Source organism: Ceratotherium simum, chromosome 5, assembly GCF_057802395.1.
Source record: "Ceratotherium simum simum isolate JZ-2026a chromosome 5, ASM5780239v1, whole genome shotgun sequence".
In the NCBI taxonomy this organism is placed as follows: domain Eukaryota; kingdom Metazoa; phylum Chordata; class Mammalia; order Perissodactyla; family Rhinocerotidae; genus Ceratotherium; species Ceratotherium simum.
Genome location: NC_141904.1, coordinates 88,182,165 through 88,197,999, shown reverse-complemented (window position 1 = coordinate 88,197,999; position 15,835 = coordinate 88,182,165). Strand labels below are relative to the sequence as shown.

General features: G+C 42.4%; 1 pseudogene across 1 annotated transcript in view; it reads left to right on the top strand.

The window, feature by feature from the left end:
* The first annotated feature begins 564 nt into the window (after nt 1-564).
* LOC101393518 (coiled-coil domain-containing protein 174-like) overlaps nt 565-15,835 on the top strand; it is a 31,691-nt pseudogene continuing 16,420 nt past the window's right edge. Inside the window, exons 1-4 of the transcript XR_015552322.1 lie at nt 565-684; nt 5,325-5,429; nt 6,158-6,258; nt 14,348-14,405. The product of XR_015552322.1 is annotated as a coiled-coil domain-containing protein 174-like (transcript). The remainder of the gene's footprint in view (nt 685-5,324; nt 5,430-6,157; nt 6,259-14,347; nt 14,406-15,835) is intronic.

Genomic DNA, 15,835 nt, shown 5'->3' with positions numbered 1-15,835 from the left:
TGTAAACTGGCACCTAGTAAGTACTCTATTAATGTTAGCTATTATTATTATTTATTTATTTAAACTTATTTATTTATTATTTATATATTCGGTAGAAATATATATTTATATATATATTTACATATTCTATTTCAGTAGAAATTAATATAATAATCCTTATCTCATATGACTTATGAGAATTAAATAAACCAGACAGCGCCTGCCACACAGCAGGTCCTCTAACGGTATTTGGATCTTTCCAGTCCTACTAATCCACGTTTCCATTCAAATGAAGACTTTGAGGTGGTTTCGCCCTCCCCAAGACGGCGCCATTGCCCACACCATCTGCCCCACTCAAGATGGCGTCCACTGCTCTGCAAGTCATATTCCGACCTTCTCAATATGGCGCCGCCACCCGCCATTTTCCTCTTTCGCCCTTTCCAGAGGGCCTGGGCAGGTAGGTTCAACCCTGGGCGTCTATGACCTTCTCAAAATGGTGGTGGACGCAGTACGCGCCGCATCGTGACCTTCTCAAGATGGCGCCAGCGCTCCGCCCCAGCGCCGCTGTCGTAAGGGACACTTCCGGTTGCGCCGCAGGCAGGCGCAGGAGGCCTGGGGGGTCCGCGGAAGATTGGCTTTGGGCCGGGCCGCTCTGGCGCGAGCATGGACCGGAGGAAAAAGCCCCTGGACGTCACGGCCTCCTCGGTGAGTGCGGGTGTAGATGATGCTCCGGGCCCCGCGGTCTCCCCGCCTGCACCACACAAGAGCTCGACCTGGCTTGTCTCTTCACCTGGGGACCCAGGCCGGGCCTCCCTCGAACAGGAGCCCGGACCTGGCTTTTCTCCTCCGACGGGGCCCCGGGCCGACTTCCTTCCTTACAGGCCCTGAACTGGGCCTCTCCCCTCGGACGCGGGCTCAGACCGGGCTTCCCGCTCAGACAGGGGCTGAACCCGGCGTCTTCCCGGTTAGGGTCTGCCGCCCATCGACGGCCGGGCCGGGCGCCCTTGCCAGCCCTGCTGTGCGCGCCTTCCCCTTCCTGGGTCCTCCTCCGGCCCGGGGGCCAGCAGGGTCTTCCCAGAGCACGGGAGCGTGACATTCCCCAGGACCGGAGGGTGCCCAGCGGCCCCCCGGGAGCTAAAAGTTGTTAATGCTCCCGTAGGGTGCCCCGCCCGGGAGCTGAAGGTCCAGCAGGGCGCAGGGGGCTGTGTTAAGGTAGCTGCTTCTGGGGAGAAAGCCTGTTCTGAGCACCTACTTGTGCCAGCACTTTACACGCGCTGTCGCGTGGAATCCCCCCCCCCGCTGCTTTAGGAGGTGGGTGCTAGTGATACCCTCGTTTCACAGACGATGACACTGAGGCTCAGGAAGGGGAGGTGGCTGTCCCAACCTACTTACAGAATTCTTAGTGATAGAAGTGGCTCGGTCCCTCTGGTTTACTCCAAAGCTGTTGCCTTTTCCATTACACCAGGGCACGTTGCCTAACCTTGGATTTAATCTTGAATTTACTGCAGAGTGTTAGGATGCCAAGGAAAACATCTGTGTGTCCCGATATCTGAGCCTCTTTTCTCTCTGATACTGAAAATTGGTACTAGTTGTTATGCTCGAGGATTAAGAACGAAGAAGCTATCAATGTTGAAGTTATCCTATCCCAACAGACTAAAATTAGCAATAATCGTAATAGAAATGCCTTCTGGGAATTGACAATTTTCTGAGCATCTTTCTTTTAAAATTCAAAAGTAGTCGTAGAATAAGAAAATGTGTGGCTAGAAAATTGATGTGGTAAAGAAAGCTCAAAAGGTGAAAGTTTTTAATTTGTCTTTAAAATTTTAGAACATCAGGTCCTGGGGGACTCTAGAAGATGGCTGCGTAGGCGGACTCTGAACTTACCTCCTCCCGTGGACATAGCAGACTTAGAGCTAATCTTGGAACAGTTACCTCTGAGAGAGAACTGAAAACTGGATAAGAGGAACCCCTGCAACAAATGACAATCCTGACTGAGGTGGGAGAGGCAGAAATTCCCTTCTGGAGAGAAAAAAATGCTTCACAAGCTGCAATGCCTCACAGCCGGCCGGGAGCAATTCAGAGGTATGCAGCCTTCCCTGGAGGAGTGGGGGACCTGAGCCGGGAGTGTTGTTGCTATAGGCATTTTTTGGACCCAGCACAACAATTATGAGATGAGGGTCATAATATCTGGCCTTGCTGGCTACTAACGACAATGGGGAATACCCCCAGAAAAGCTGGGACATAAAGAAATTAAAGCCGCCTCTTAAATGGCCCACGCATAAATACACTTGTTTTGGAAAGCAACCTAAAATCACCAGAAAGGAAGGTGCACAGTCCTTTGGTGAAAAGAGAGTCACCTGATACGTGCTGGCTGCATCTCAGTGAGTGGTGAGACCTCCCCAGGGACTGGGACATTGGCGGCAGCCATTGTTGTGATCTGGTGTGGGCTTGCTGACACAGATGCTGGCAGATGATTGGAGTTCTCCGTGTGGCCTGCTAGCCCAGGGTCTAGCTAGCCCACCCACTAGATCACCAATTTAATCCAGCTCAGCCAAAGAAAGCAGCCCACTCTAGTGACTGGCCCCACCCAACAAGCCCTCGGGCAGCTTGTGGGGCTGCATAGGCTGGGTGCCTGGATTTTCTGCAGCCTGGTGAGTGGGTCCACCCCTGTGGGGCAGGGTGTGTGCAAGGAGCAGGTGGAGTGTGTGAGGCATTGGTGGAGTGTGTGGGGCCTCAGCTGTGGGGTGACTGGGTCTGCTTCAGGGGGTTGGGGTGCACGCATGGGGCAGGACTGTGTTGATGGTGTGTGTGGACCTGTGGGCGGTGGGGCTTGTCAGTTGCAGCAGATTTGTGCTTCTCAAACAGCCACATAGGGGATCCACCCCACCTTCCAAAGCCTGAAACAATTGGGTGCTCCTGTCCCTGGGGCCAGCCCCACCCAGCTGCTATCCTCAGAGAGCTAACAAGAGCTTTATAGACCAGAGACCTACAGCAATTGTAAGCCCCTGAACCTAACACCAGCCACGCTGGGGGCCTGCTCACTTAACAGAAAAACTGCAACAGGAATGTGCAACAGGAATGACCTTGTAGCCAACTGTGCTGGGGCTCCCCACACCCGATAAAGAGCCTGAAGGGTCCACAACAACCACACACAGCAGAGCATTACCACCAGCCAGCCAGGGGGACAGCTCAGCCTCCCTGGGCACCTACAGCAAGAGCAACCCTGCCACAACAGAAGGACACACGTAGCCCACAGGGGTCACTCCTGGAACAACTGGAACTGTGACAAGAGGGAAGCACACCGCTGGGCCTCATAAGGCATCACTTACATAAAGTTATCTCTGTAAGATCAGGAAACATAGCTGACGTACATAATACACAGATACAAGCAGAGAGAAAGAGGCAAAATGAGGAGACAAAGGAATATGTTCCAAGTATGGGAATAGGACAAAACCCCAGAAGAGGAACTAAAATGAAACAGAAATGAGCAATCTACCTGACAGAGTTCAAACGAAGAGTCATAAGGATGCTCACTGACCTTGGGAGAAGAATGGATGAACTCAGTGGGAATGTCAACAAAGAAATGGAAGATACAAAAAAGAGCCAATCAGAAATGAAGAATACAATACTGGAAATGAAAAATTCACAAGGGGGACTCAAAAGCAGAGTAGAGGATACAGAAGAATGGATCAGTGAGCTGGACGAAAGACTAGAGGAAATCACCCAGGCTGAACAGATAAAGAAGAATTAAAAAGAGTGAGGACAGTCTAAGGGACCTCTGGGACAACATCGAGTGCACTAACATCCGTGTTATAGGTGTCCCAGAAGGAGATGAGAGAGACAAAAGGGCAGAGAATCTATTTGAAGAAATAATAGCTGAAAACTTCCCTAACCTAGGGAAGGAAATAGACGTCCAGGTACAGGAAGCAGAGAGAGCACCGAAAATATAAACCCAAAGAGGCCCACACCAAGACACATCATAGTTAAAATGTCCAGAATTAAAGAGAGAATCCTAAAAGCTGCAAGAGATAGACCATTAGGTCCCAGGATGAACGGCCCTTTGCATTGTTAAAATCCCTGCCAAGGCTACTTTAAATTGATTTCTTTTGAAATAGAAATCATTTAACTCAGTCATTTTGGTTTCCTTAAAAGTCTGTGATGCTGGGCTTTATAAGTAAATGATTTACAAATGGTCATGTGTATAAGCAGCTGTACTTGGATCCTTAAAAAGGAAACTGTCATTACATCCTCTTTTTGCAGAGTCGACAGTGATGACTGATGCAGCTGAGGGCTGGGCACAAGTTTTCACTCGACTGCCCTGTTCCCTTTGCCCTGGCCTTTCCTGTTCTTTTTTTTTTTTTTAAAGATTTTATTTATTTATTTTTTTCCCCCCAAAGCCCCAGTAGATAGTTGTGTGTCATAGCTGCACATCCTTCTAGTTGCTGTATGTGGGACGCGGCCTCAGCATGGCCAGAGAAGCAGCGCGTCGGTGCGAGCCCGGGATCCGAACCCGGGTCGCCAGCAGTGGAGCGCGCTCACTTAACCACCAAGCCACGGGGCCGGCCCCCTTTCCTGTTCTTGAATCCTGTGATTTAGCTAAACTTATAGTTTCTGAAACATACAGAAACAAACCTGGAGCTGCCCTTATCATTCACTCAGTCCATTTTATTTCTGGCTGTGGAAATCGGCCTGTCTTTTAAGCTTGAGCTCAAAGCTGCTTCTGATCACTCTGGACGGAAGGAAATGCTCCCTTATCTGAACTTTTGTGCTACTTTCTTCCACTCTTAAAGTCACTTATTACATCTCACTGGTGTTGTAAGTTACCTTTCTTATCAGATTGTAGGCTCCTCTTGAGGCAGGAGTAGATCTGATTCATGTTTGTATCCTGCTCTTCAGTGTTAAGTGCCAGGCACATACTGGGTACTCAGATAGCTGCTAAACAGAGACATTTCCCTGTAGAAATAATAAATTGTTGTGAGGATTAAATGAGATTATACCATATGAAAAAGCCAAGTACAGTGCGAGTCAGAGAGAAGGTGTTTAATAATGTTAGCTGGATCTGAATCTAAAAGATGCAGGCTTCATTTACTTCACTTCATCACTCTCCCCTTGCCCAGGAAAGCCTCTGAGTGTTGAAAGTTGGAGTAGAAATACATTTCCAACAGACCTGGGATGAAATATGACTTGGTTTTATTTTGTACTGGATTCTGCGCTTAAACATTGAGTTTTGTATCCATTTATGTCCATTTGTAGGAACTTGAAATCTTGCTTTGAGAATCACAATAACAGAAATCCAGTCAGTCATTAGAATCAAATAAATGTTTTGTTTATTGGTTTTATTCTAGTTGGTAGACCTTAAGACCGAACTCTTCCAAAAACAAGAAGAATTCAAACAAGAAAAACTTCTAAAAGATTCTGGAGCTTTGAGAAAACCAAAAACAACTAATAAGGTAAAAGTAAGATCTGATTATCTCCATTGGTTCCAAACATGGAGGAATTATACCAAACTTAGGTTTTTTGAAAGTGACCATGGTGTCTGCTACAGATAAATGTTAAGGAAAAATCCCTGTCTTATATTTGAACATCTGCATGAAGTGCTTTAAATATTAAAATAGAAATTGGTAAGATTATTTAAAAGCACATTATAAGGCTCTAAATCTTTAGCACTTCTTTTGGAAAAGTACATGCTCTTAATAAGTGGTTTGTTTGCATTCCCATGGAAGATTATCTAGGTAGGTAGGTATTATAAATCCAGAGATAAGCAATTAGATAATATAGAAATATAGCAGAAAATATCAGGGTCTTTAAGGCTTGTAAATGGTTTTCCAATTTTGTAGGTAATAGTATCTACTATTTGTATTATGAATTCTCTGTAATACATACATTTTCATTAGAGTCTTGAATTAGGTTTAATCATTCAGGAGATAAAAGTTGGGAAGGAACCCTATGCAATTGTGTAAAGAAATTCTTTATATGATTTTGGGCTTTTTTTCAGCTCTGGCTTTGCCATGTGCAGTCTATTTGCAGGACATAGGTCAGCTGTCAGAAGATGTAGTTATCTCCATGGATTCATAAGATCTAATGATCTCTCTCTTACCTTTTTTTCTTTTGATGTACAAGTAGAGATTTTTTGCAATTACTTTGTGGTTCGGTTTTGTCTTTTTAAATTATTCTGCAGAAACCAAGTATCTGGAGCAAACAGAATGCAGGAGTTTCCAGGCGAGCTGAGAAGGATGCTGAGCAGAAGACTGAGGAACAGAAGACTTTAGACAAATCAAGGTGAAGTTGAGCTCTGATAAATGTAGTTACTGCTGAGGCTACCCAAGCAAAGAAATGAAAGTTCAACTTTTACTCTTTTTGATTTACAATTTTCATTTTTATCATCCTTCTAGCCAAATACTCTATAAATATAAAATAGACTCTAAAAATAGTATAATTGGCAGATGTATTTGTAGTCTTATGAGAAGAGAAGACATAGCCTCAGTTTAAAATATGAAACAGAGTCCCACTTTGAGCCCCTGTTAGGAGTTAAAACTCAACAAGTGTTTGTGTCCCCATGGTAGGCAGTGTGGTTCTGGGCTAGGTGGTGTGACATTAGCATTTATTTATTTATTTATTTATTTATTTATTATTATTTTTTTTTGTGAGGAAGATCAGCCCTGAGCTAACATCCATGCTAATCCTCTTCTTTTTTTTTTTTTGCTGAGGAAGACCGGCTCTGAGCTAACATCTATTGCCAATCCTCCTCCTTTTTTTTTTCCCCAAAGCCCCAGTAGATAGTTGTATGTCATAGTTGCACATTCTTCTAGTTGCTGTATGTGGGACACGGCCTCAGCATGGCCGGAGAAGCGGTGCGTCGGTGCACGCCCGGGATCCGAACCCGGACCGCCAGCAGCACAGCGCACGCACTTAACCGCTAAGCCACGGGGCCGGCCCAACATTAGCATTTAGAAACCAAATTTTTTCTCCAACTTTTTAAAATGAAAAACTTCAAATCAACAGAATAATTGAAAGAATACAAAGAACATCGTAATACTCTTCACTGAAGTCCACCAGTTATTTTTCCACTTTTGCGTTCCTTCTCTCTCTCTCTCTCTCATAGAGAAACTTTGTTAAATGTGATACTTGTAAAACGTGATACTTGACTTATAAATCTTCTAAGAGCAAAGACATTCTCCTACATAACCACACTACTGCTGTCGTACTCAACAAATTTAACACTGATAAAATGGTATTATCTATTACATGCTCCATATTCAGATTTCATCAGTTATCCTAGTACAATTATATCTTTTATAGTTGTTTTTTAAAATTTAATCCAGAATTCAATCAAAGATTATACGTTGCACTTAGTTGTCATATCTCTTTAGTTTCTTTTAATCTAGAACAATTCCTTTACCTTTTTGTTCTCTGTTACGCCATTGATGTTTCTGAAGAGTCCAGGCTGGTTGTTTCTACAGTGTTCCACAGTCTGATTAGAGTCACATTAATTGGTTTTGGTGAGAATACATAGGTGATGATGTGTCCTTCCCGTTGAATCTCATCAGGAGGTTCATAATGTCAGTTCGAGTCATTATTGGTGATGATAAGTTTGATCCCTTGGGGTTAAGGTCGGTCTGCTAGACTTTTCCACTGTAAGGTGCTCTTCCCCATTTGTAATTAATAGTAATCTGAGGAGGGAAACTATGAGACTGTGTGAATATCCCATTCACCAACACATTTCCATGCAGCGTTTTGTCGTCACTGATGAGTCTTGCCGCTCATCAGTTATTACATCGGCGATTTTAATGATGATTTTTCTAATTCTGTCGTTTAGTCTTTATTATTTTTTCATTCCGTTTGTTAGCTGGCATGCTGTAAAGAAGAGCTCCTCCCTTATTTGCAGTATCACCCTGGACTCAGAATCCCAAGTCTTAATGTCTGTCCTGACTGCCACGTGTGCTTGTGGATCCACTGCACGATAAAACTGCGGTGGCAAAGAGTGGTTGCCGAGGCTACTCAGCTCTTTTGGGTCTGAAAATAAAAGACAGAATGTTAGCCCATTTGGGGGATTGTTTTTCTTAGCGTTTGACATGTCCCCAGCAGACATGAGACTTTACTTAAAGATATGTTCATTTTGAGACATCTTTCTCACTACTGGACATAGTCTCAGAATTTTAATTTTTTTGAAAGGTAACATAATCTTTTTTTTAATTATATATGTTTTTCCTTGAGATATAATTGACATATAACATTAGTTCCAGGTGTACAATATGATGATTCGATATTTGTATGTATTGCAGAATGATCACCACAGTAAGTCTAGTTAGCACCCATTACCATACAGTTATGAAATTTTTTTTTCTTGTAACGATAACGTTTAAGATTTTTTAGCAACTTTCAAATATACAATATAGTAGTATTAACCATAGTCACCATGTTGTACATTACATCCTCATGGCTTATTTATTTTATAACTGGAAGTTGGGACCCTTTAATTCCCTTCACCTGTTTCACCCCACCCCCCCACCTCTGACAACCACCAATTTGTTTTATTTATCTATGAACTTGGGATTTTTTTGGTTATTTGTTTTTCTAGATTGCACATATAAGTGAGATCATGCAGTATTTGTCTTGCTCTGTCTGACTTATTTCACTTAGCATGACGCCCTCGAAGTCTATCCATGTTGTCGTAAAAAGCAAGATTTGGGGCCGGCCCCGTGGCTTAGTGGTTAAGTGTGCGCGCTGTGCTACTGGCGGCCCAGTTTTGGATCCCAGGAGCGCACCGATGCACTGCTTGTCTGGCCATGATGAGGTGGCGTCCTACATATAGCAACTAGAAGGATGTGCAACTATGACATACAACTATCTACTGGGGCTTTGGGGAGAAAAAGGGAAAAAGAAAGAAGGAGGATTGGCGATAGGTGTTAGCTCAGGGCCAGTCTTCCTCAGCAAAAAGAGTAAGATTGGCATGGATGTCAGCTCAGGGCTGATCTTCCTCACAAAAAAAAAAACAAGATTTCATTTTTTTTTTATGGCTGAATAGTATTCTTGTGTGGGTGTGTGTGTCTGTACACACCACAGTTTTTTCATCCATCACTGGACACTTAGGTTGTTTTCGTATCTTGGCTATTGTAAATAATGCTGCAGTGAACGTAGGAATGCATATATCTTTTCGAGTTAGTGATTTCATTTCCTTTGGATAAATACCCAGAAGTGGAGTTGCTGGATCATATGGTGGTTCTATTTTTAATATTTTGAGGAACCTCCATACTGTTTTCCATTGTGGCTGCACCAATTTACATTCCTACCAACAGTGTACAAAGGTTCCCTTTTCTCCACATCCTCACCAACATTTGTTATTTTTTGTCTTTTTGATAACAGCCATTCTAACAGGTGTGAGGTGATCTCTCATTGTGGTTTTGATGTGCATTTCCTTAATGATCAATGATGTTGAGCACCTTTCCATGTACCTGTTAGCCATCTGTATGTCTTTGGAAAAATGTCTGTTCAGATCCTCTGCCCATTTTTTAATCGAATTGTTTGTTTTTTTGCTATGAAGTTGTATGAGTTTTTTATATATTTTGGATATTAACCTCTTAGCAGATACATGATTTGCAAATATTTTCTCCCATTCAGGAGGTTGCCTTTTCATTTTGTTGATGTTTTCCTTTGCTATGCTTTCCTATGCTATGCTATGTAGTCCCACTTGTTTAATTTGCTTTTTCTGTCTTTGCTTTTAGTATCAAATCCAAAAAATCACTAAGACCAATGTCAGGGAGCTTACCATGTAGGTTTTCTTCTAGGAGTTTTACGGTTTCAGGTCTTATTTTCAAGTCTTTAGTTGATTTTGAGTTAGTTTTTGTGTGTGGTGTCAGTGGTCCAGTTTCATTCTTTTGCATGTGGCTGTCTAGTTTTCCCAGCACTATTTTTTGAAGAGACTGTTCTTTCCCCATTGTATATTCTTGGCTCCTTTGTCATAAACTAATTGACCGTATATGCATGGGTTTATTTCTGGGCTCTCTAGTCTCTTTCACTGATCTGTGTCTGTTTTTATGCCAATACCCTACTGTTTTGATTACTATAGCTTTGTAATATAGTTTGAAATCAGGGAGTGTGATGCCTCCAGCTTTATTCTTCTTTCTCAAGATTGCTTGGGCTATTTCAGAGTCTTTTGTGGTTTCATACAAATTTTAGGATTGTTTGTTTTATTTCTGTGAAAAATGCCATTAGAATTTTAGCAGGGATTGCATTGAGTCTTTAGATTGCTTTAGGTAGTATGGACAGTTTAGCAATATTAATTCTTCCAATCTGTGAGCACAAAATATCTTTCTATTTATTTGTGTCTGCAGTTTCTTTCATCAGTGTCTTATAGTTTTCACTGTATGGTCTTTCACCTCCTTTGTTAAATTTATTGCTAGATATTTTATTTTTTGATGCAATTTTAAACGGGATTATTTTCTTAATTTCTCTTTCTGATAGTTCATCATTATTATTTTTTATTGAGGTAACATTGGTTTATAACATTATATAAATTTCAGGTGTACGTCATATTTTGATTTCTGTGTAGATTACATCATGTTCACCACCCAAAGACTAATTACCATCCGTCACCACACGCATGTCCCTAATCACCCCTTTCGCCCTCCTCCCTCCCCCCTTCCCCTCTGGTAACCACCAATCCAGTCTCTGTCTCTATGTGTTTGTTGTTGTTTTTATTTTCTATTTATGAGTGAGATCATGTGGTATTTGATTTTCTCCCTCTGACTTATTTCACTTAGCATAGTGCCCTCGAGGTCCATCCATGTTGTTGCAAATGGCAAGATTTCATCTTTTTTGTTTATGACTGAGTAGTATTCCATATATACTACATCTTCTTTATCCATTCATCTCTTCATGGGCACCTAGGTTGCTTCCAAGTCTTGACTATTGTAAATAACACCACAGTGAACATAGGGGTGCATATTTCTTTACACATTTGTGTTTTCAAGTTCTTTGGATAAATACCCAGCAGTGGAATAGCTGGATCGTATGGTGCTTCTATTCTTAATTTTTTGAGGAATCTCCATACTGTTTTCCATAGTGGCTGCACCAGTTTGCACTCCCACCAGCAGTGTATGAGAGTTCCCTTCTCTCCACATCCTCTTCAACACTTGTTTCCTGTCTTGTTAATTACAGCCATTCTGACGGGCATGAGGTGATATCTCATTGTAGTTTTGATTTGCATTTCCCTAATAATTAGTGATGTTGAACATATTTTCATGTGTCTGTTGGCCATGTGTATGTCTTCTTTGGAAAAATCTTCAGATCTTTTGCCCATTTTTTAATTGGGTTGTTAGCTTATTTGTTGTTGAGATGCATGAGTTCTTTATATATTTTGGATGTTAACCTCTTATCAGATATATGGTTTGCAAATATCTTCTCCCAATTGTTAGGTTGTCTTTTTGTTTTTGTTGATGGTTTCTTTTGCTGTGCAGAAGATTTTTAGTTTGATGTAGTCCCATTTGTTTCTTTTTTCTATTGTTTCCCTTGCCTGGTCTGACATGGTACTTGAAAATATTCTGCTAAGACCAATGTCTAAAAGCTTACTGCCTATGTTTTCTTCTAGAAGTTTTATGGTTTCAGGTCTTACATTCAAGTCTTTAATCCATTTTGAGTTAATTTTTGTGTATGGTAATGGTGTAAGATAATGGTCTACTTTCATTCTTTTTCATGTGGCCGTCCAGTTTTCCCAACACCGTTTACTGAAGAGACTTTCCTTTCTCCATTGTATGTTCTTGGCTCCCTTGTTGAAAATTAGCTGTCCATAGATGTGTGGGTTTATTTTCTGGGCTCTCAATTCTGTTCCATTGATCTGTGTGTCTGTTCTGATAGTTCATTATTGGTGTATAGAAACCTAACAGATTTTTGTGTCCTGCAATTTTACTGAATTTGTTAGTTCTAAGAGTTTCTTGGTGGAGTCTTTGGGGTTTTTATATATGATATCATGTCATCTGCAAGTGGAGACAGTTTTACTTCTTCTTTTCCAATTTGGATGCCTTTTATTTTTTTTTTTGCCTAATTGCTCTGGCTAGGACCTCCAATAGCATGTTGAATAAAAGTGGCAAGAGTGAGCATCCTTGTCTTGTTCCTCATCTTAGAGGACAAGCTTTCAGCTTTTCACGTAGTGTGATGTTAGCTGTGGGCATAATCTTTTCTTATTTGCTCTGTATAACAGAGTTTTCCTTGGTGTTTTACTGTGATTCTTCTATCTGGTAACTTTTTCTGTAATACTTTGGTTTCATGTACCTGTGAGCTGTCAAGACTGTCCGTGATCTGTGCAACCTCTGCGTCTCTCCTGAGCTCAAAACAGGCAGAGGCAGTTCCAGGAGGATATACGGCCTTTGGCAAGTTACGTATCCATTAAGCCTCTTTCCTTATCTGTGAAATGAGGTGGTTAATACCCAGCTCATGAAGCCCTTGAGGGATTAAAGGCGATACGTAGTGTCTGACATGTAGTGGGTTCCAGATAAGTGTCTCCTACTCTTGCCCTCTGAATTCCGTCTTCCTTGCTCAACTGAAGAAAATTGTTCTTCCAAGTCCCCAATGACTTCCTCATCTACTGAATCCAGTGGCCATTTCTCTGACATCTTCCTTGATCTCTATTCACGTGTAGACTCTTCCTGCCATCTTGAAACTGCCCTCTTTGTGTCCCACTGCCTCCAGACTTCTTGGGCTTTCCCGTGAGCTCTTGTCCCTGCCTGTCTCTGTCTTTACTTTGTACCACTCTCTCCTTGGCTCCTACCCTTTGCCATGCTGCTCTCTCCTTGAACATGTCAAGCTCATTCCCACTTCAGCTTTCCTCTGCTCGACTTGCTCTCTCCCTCCAGATCCTCCCAGGGTCGATTTCTCCTTGCTGTGCAGGCCTCAGCTCAAACATCGTAAGAGGTTTCCCCTGACTACCCCACCTTACTTAGCATCCCACCCAGGTACTGTGTCCTCATGTCTGCTTTTTTGTGTGTTTTGTTTTTTAAGTGTTTTGAACTTTTATTTTCCCTAAGACAATAAGATTCCATGATGACACAGGTTGTTACATTAAGCCCCATCCGAAGTAGAGCAACTTGACCTCTTAGAAGTTGAAATGACTAAGCTGGTCCACAGAGCACTCCATGAATGCATGACAGGGCCTCCACTGGCGAAACCTGCTTTGATTTCCTTCCCTTTAGAGCACTTCTCACTGTCTGAAATCCTCTTTTTCATTGATTTCTTCATTATCATTCTGCCCCTCTAGCATGTAAACCCCATGAGAGCTGGGACTTTTGTCTTTGTTCACCACTGAGTCCTCAGCACCTAAAACAGTGCTTGGCACAGAGGAGGCATGAACTTGTTGAATGAATGTGTGAAATTAAAGAGGACTCTTTCTGACATAGATGATAAAGATGAAGATGACATGACTGATGGCATGCGTTACATGTGTTATCTGATTAATCTTCATGACAACCCTAAGAGGCAGTGGTGTCTTCTTCATCTATTATGATTTGGGAATTGAGGCACACGAGAGGTTAAATAACTTGTTCCAGAGCAAACAGCCATGTGACCAGGGGACTTGGTTGCCTCAGGACACCATTAGAAATGAAATTTTCCCTTATGATTAAGTGTGATCCTTCACAGCAAAAGCTCAGATGACCATTTTGGGGCTCTTTACCATCATTAAGTATTTCTAGAATAAAGAATTGTCCGCCGTCTTACCTGGTCTCTGCCCACTAAAAAATAAATGTCACCAGAATGAATGTGAGCAGAGAGGCTGCTGTATTGAAATACCAGGATTGATGTTTGTTTTTTATTAGCTATGTGTGTGAGTAAATTATTCATGCTCTGTATAAAACAGACATTATATTTTTAACAGACTTAGAGGAAGTTGGTGTTTAGCTCCCTTAGAGAATAAGGAGTGGATGACGAGGGACCTTTGTGTAAAAACAGTAATGCAGAGAGTTTGCGTTGATCCATTTGGAAGGTTACAAATAAAAAATGTTTTTGTTTAGACATCTCTCTTTTTGGTATTTAAGTTGCATTTGGCATTTAAATTAAGTTGGAATCTTCATTCACTCATTTACTCATTCATCAAATACTGATTGAGCACCTACTATGTGCCAGGTATTTTTTAGGCACTGGGCTACAGTCATGAATGAGAAATGTAGGCCGTGCTCTCATGGGGCTTACATTTAGTTGGCAAAGCAGCTGTGGCTGGGTCTGAGGGTCCCTTTAGGGCAGGGTAGTCAGCTCTAGTTATGGTCACCTCATTGGGCTGGACCTCTTGGGCAGATGGATGCAGTCAGGCCAAGAGTGGAGCAGGCTTATCAGGAGTGGCAGCTGTAAGACCATTTCTAATACTTGTCTTTTTTTTTCCTAGGGAAAAATTGGAAGAAAAAGCCAAATTATATGAAAAAATGACTAAAGAAGACTTTATAGGTAGATAACAATTATTTGTTTATATTACTTTATTTTCTGTAATTCATACAACTGTATGGTATTTTTATTATTTGTTAAAATAACTGTAAGAATAGGGTGAAATTTTAAAAATCAAATTGATTACTTTCTGTGCTAGCACAGAGACAAGAAAATCAACAATAATTTTTAATTGCCCAGTGGGTGCCGGGCCTCGTGCTGGGTGCTATGAGGGGACAAGCAAGGACAGTCTAAGCCAGATTCTCGGCCTCTACCCTCAGAAAGGTGTCAGCAGTGGAGGAAAATGATGTAGAACAAAGCGAGGTTAGGAAACAAGGTCTAAGTAGGCCACAGTTACGAACAATTATAGCTGTGTTTACAAAGAAAAGGACTGGGAGGAATTACGGTTATATCTACGTACTAGAGTTATGTTTCCTTTTTCCCGGTTTTTCTCTATTTTTTATGATGTGCTTTTAATTGCTTTAAAAATAATAAAAAAAGATCCTCCTTTCCTCATACCCTCTAGAAAAAGAAAACTCACCTTCACTTAGACAAGAGTAGAAGAGCTTTTACAAGGCATTGCGTGTTTCATTGCCAAAAGGCAGGGAAAGTGAGTATGTGGAGGTCCCGGGGAGAAGGTGAGCTCTGGTAGTGGTCTTAAAGGCCCTGGAGAGCTGGAGAAAGGGTTTCTGTGGAGGGAGAATGGTGAGGGCAGATGAGCTTAGGGAGGAGAGGGCAGGGCATTGTTGGCAGGGCAGACTAGCGTGGCTGGCCCGAGGGGCTGGGAAAGGGGGCAGCGGGGCAGCAGGAGAGAGGCGAGGCTGGCCCCAGGTTGTCGGCTGCCCCGCCAGCTGAGCTCCCTCTTCCAGACAGCAGGGGCAGGTTGCTGCATGGCAGGGAGCCGCCCTAGGAAGGTCAGGTACTCACATGGCTCAGGGCCGTGCGGAGAGGTTTTGCCTTCCTCCTGAAGAAGTGGCAGGGTGGCCATCTACCAGGAGGCCTCACCTTATGAGATCTTGTTACTCAGCTCTAGGAGAATCCGTCTCTTTCTCATTTGAGTTTTGTGGCTTAAAAAAAATTAAAATCCTGTTTCTTTTGATTCAGACTTACCTTATATAGTTAATAGAGAAATCAGGTCCAAAGGAGTGTGGCTGTGGATGTAGAAATTTGGTTCTGTCCAAACTGGCAGGCCCACCTCCTGACAAGCATATTGGACCTGCATGTTTGGGCGAGTTAAGTGTTGGAGCCTCAGTTATTCTCCCTGTGCACGGGGGTAACACCAGCACCCAGTAATAGGAAACCTAACATGTGTTCCATAGAGCTTCATCTCTGCTCAGAGGAAGACTCCAGTGACTGTATCTTAACTCCTGCATAGGGAAACTTCATGTAAACATTATTAGCAAATACATCACCTGCCCTGGGTTAAATTAAATCAGAGTCATGGATTGCTATT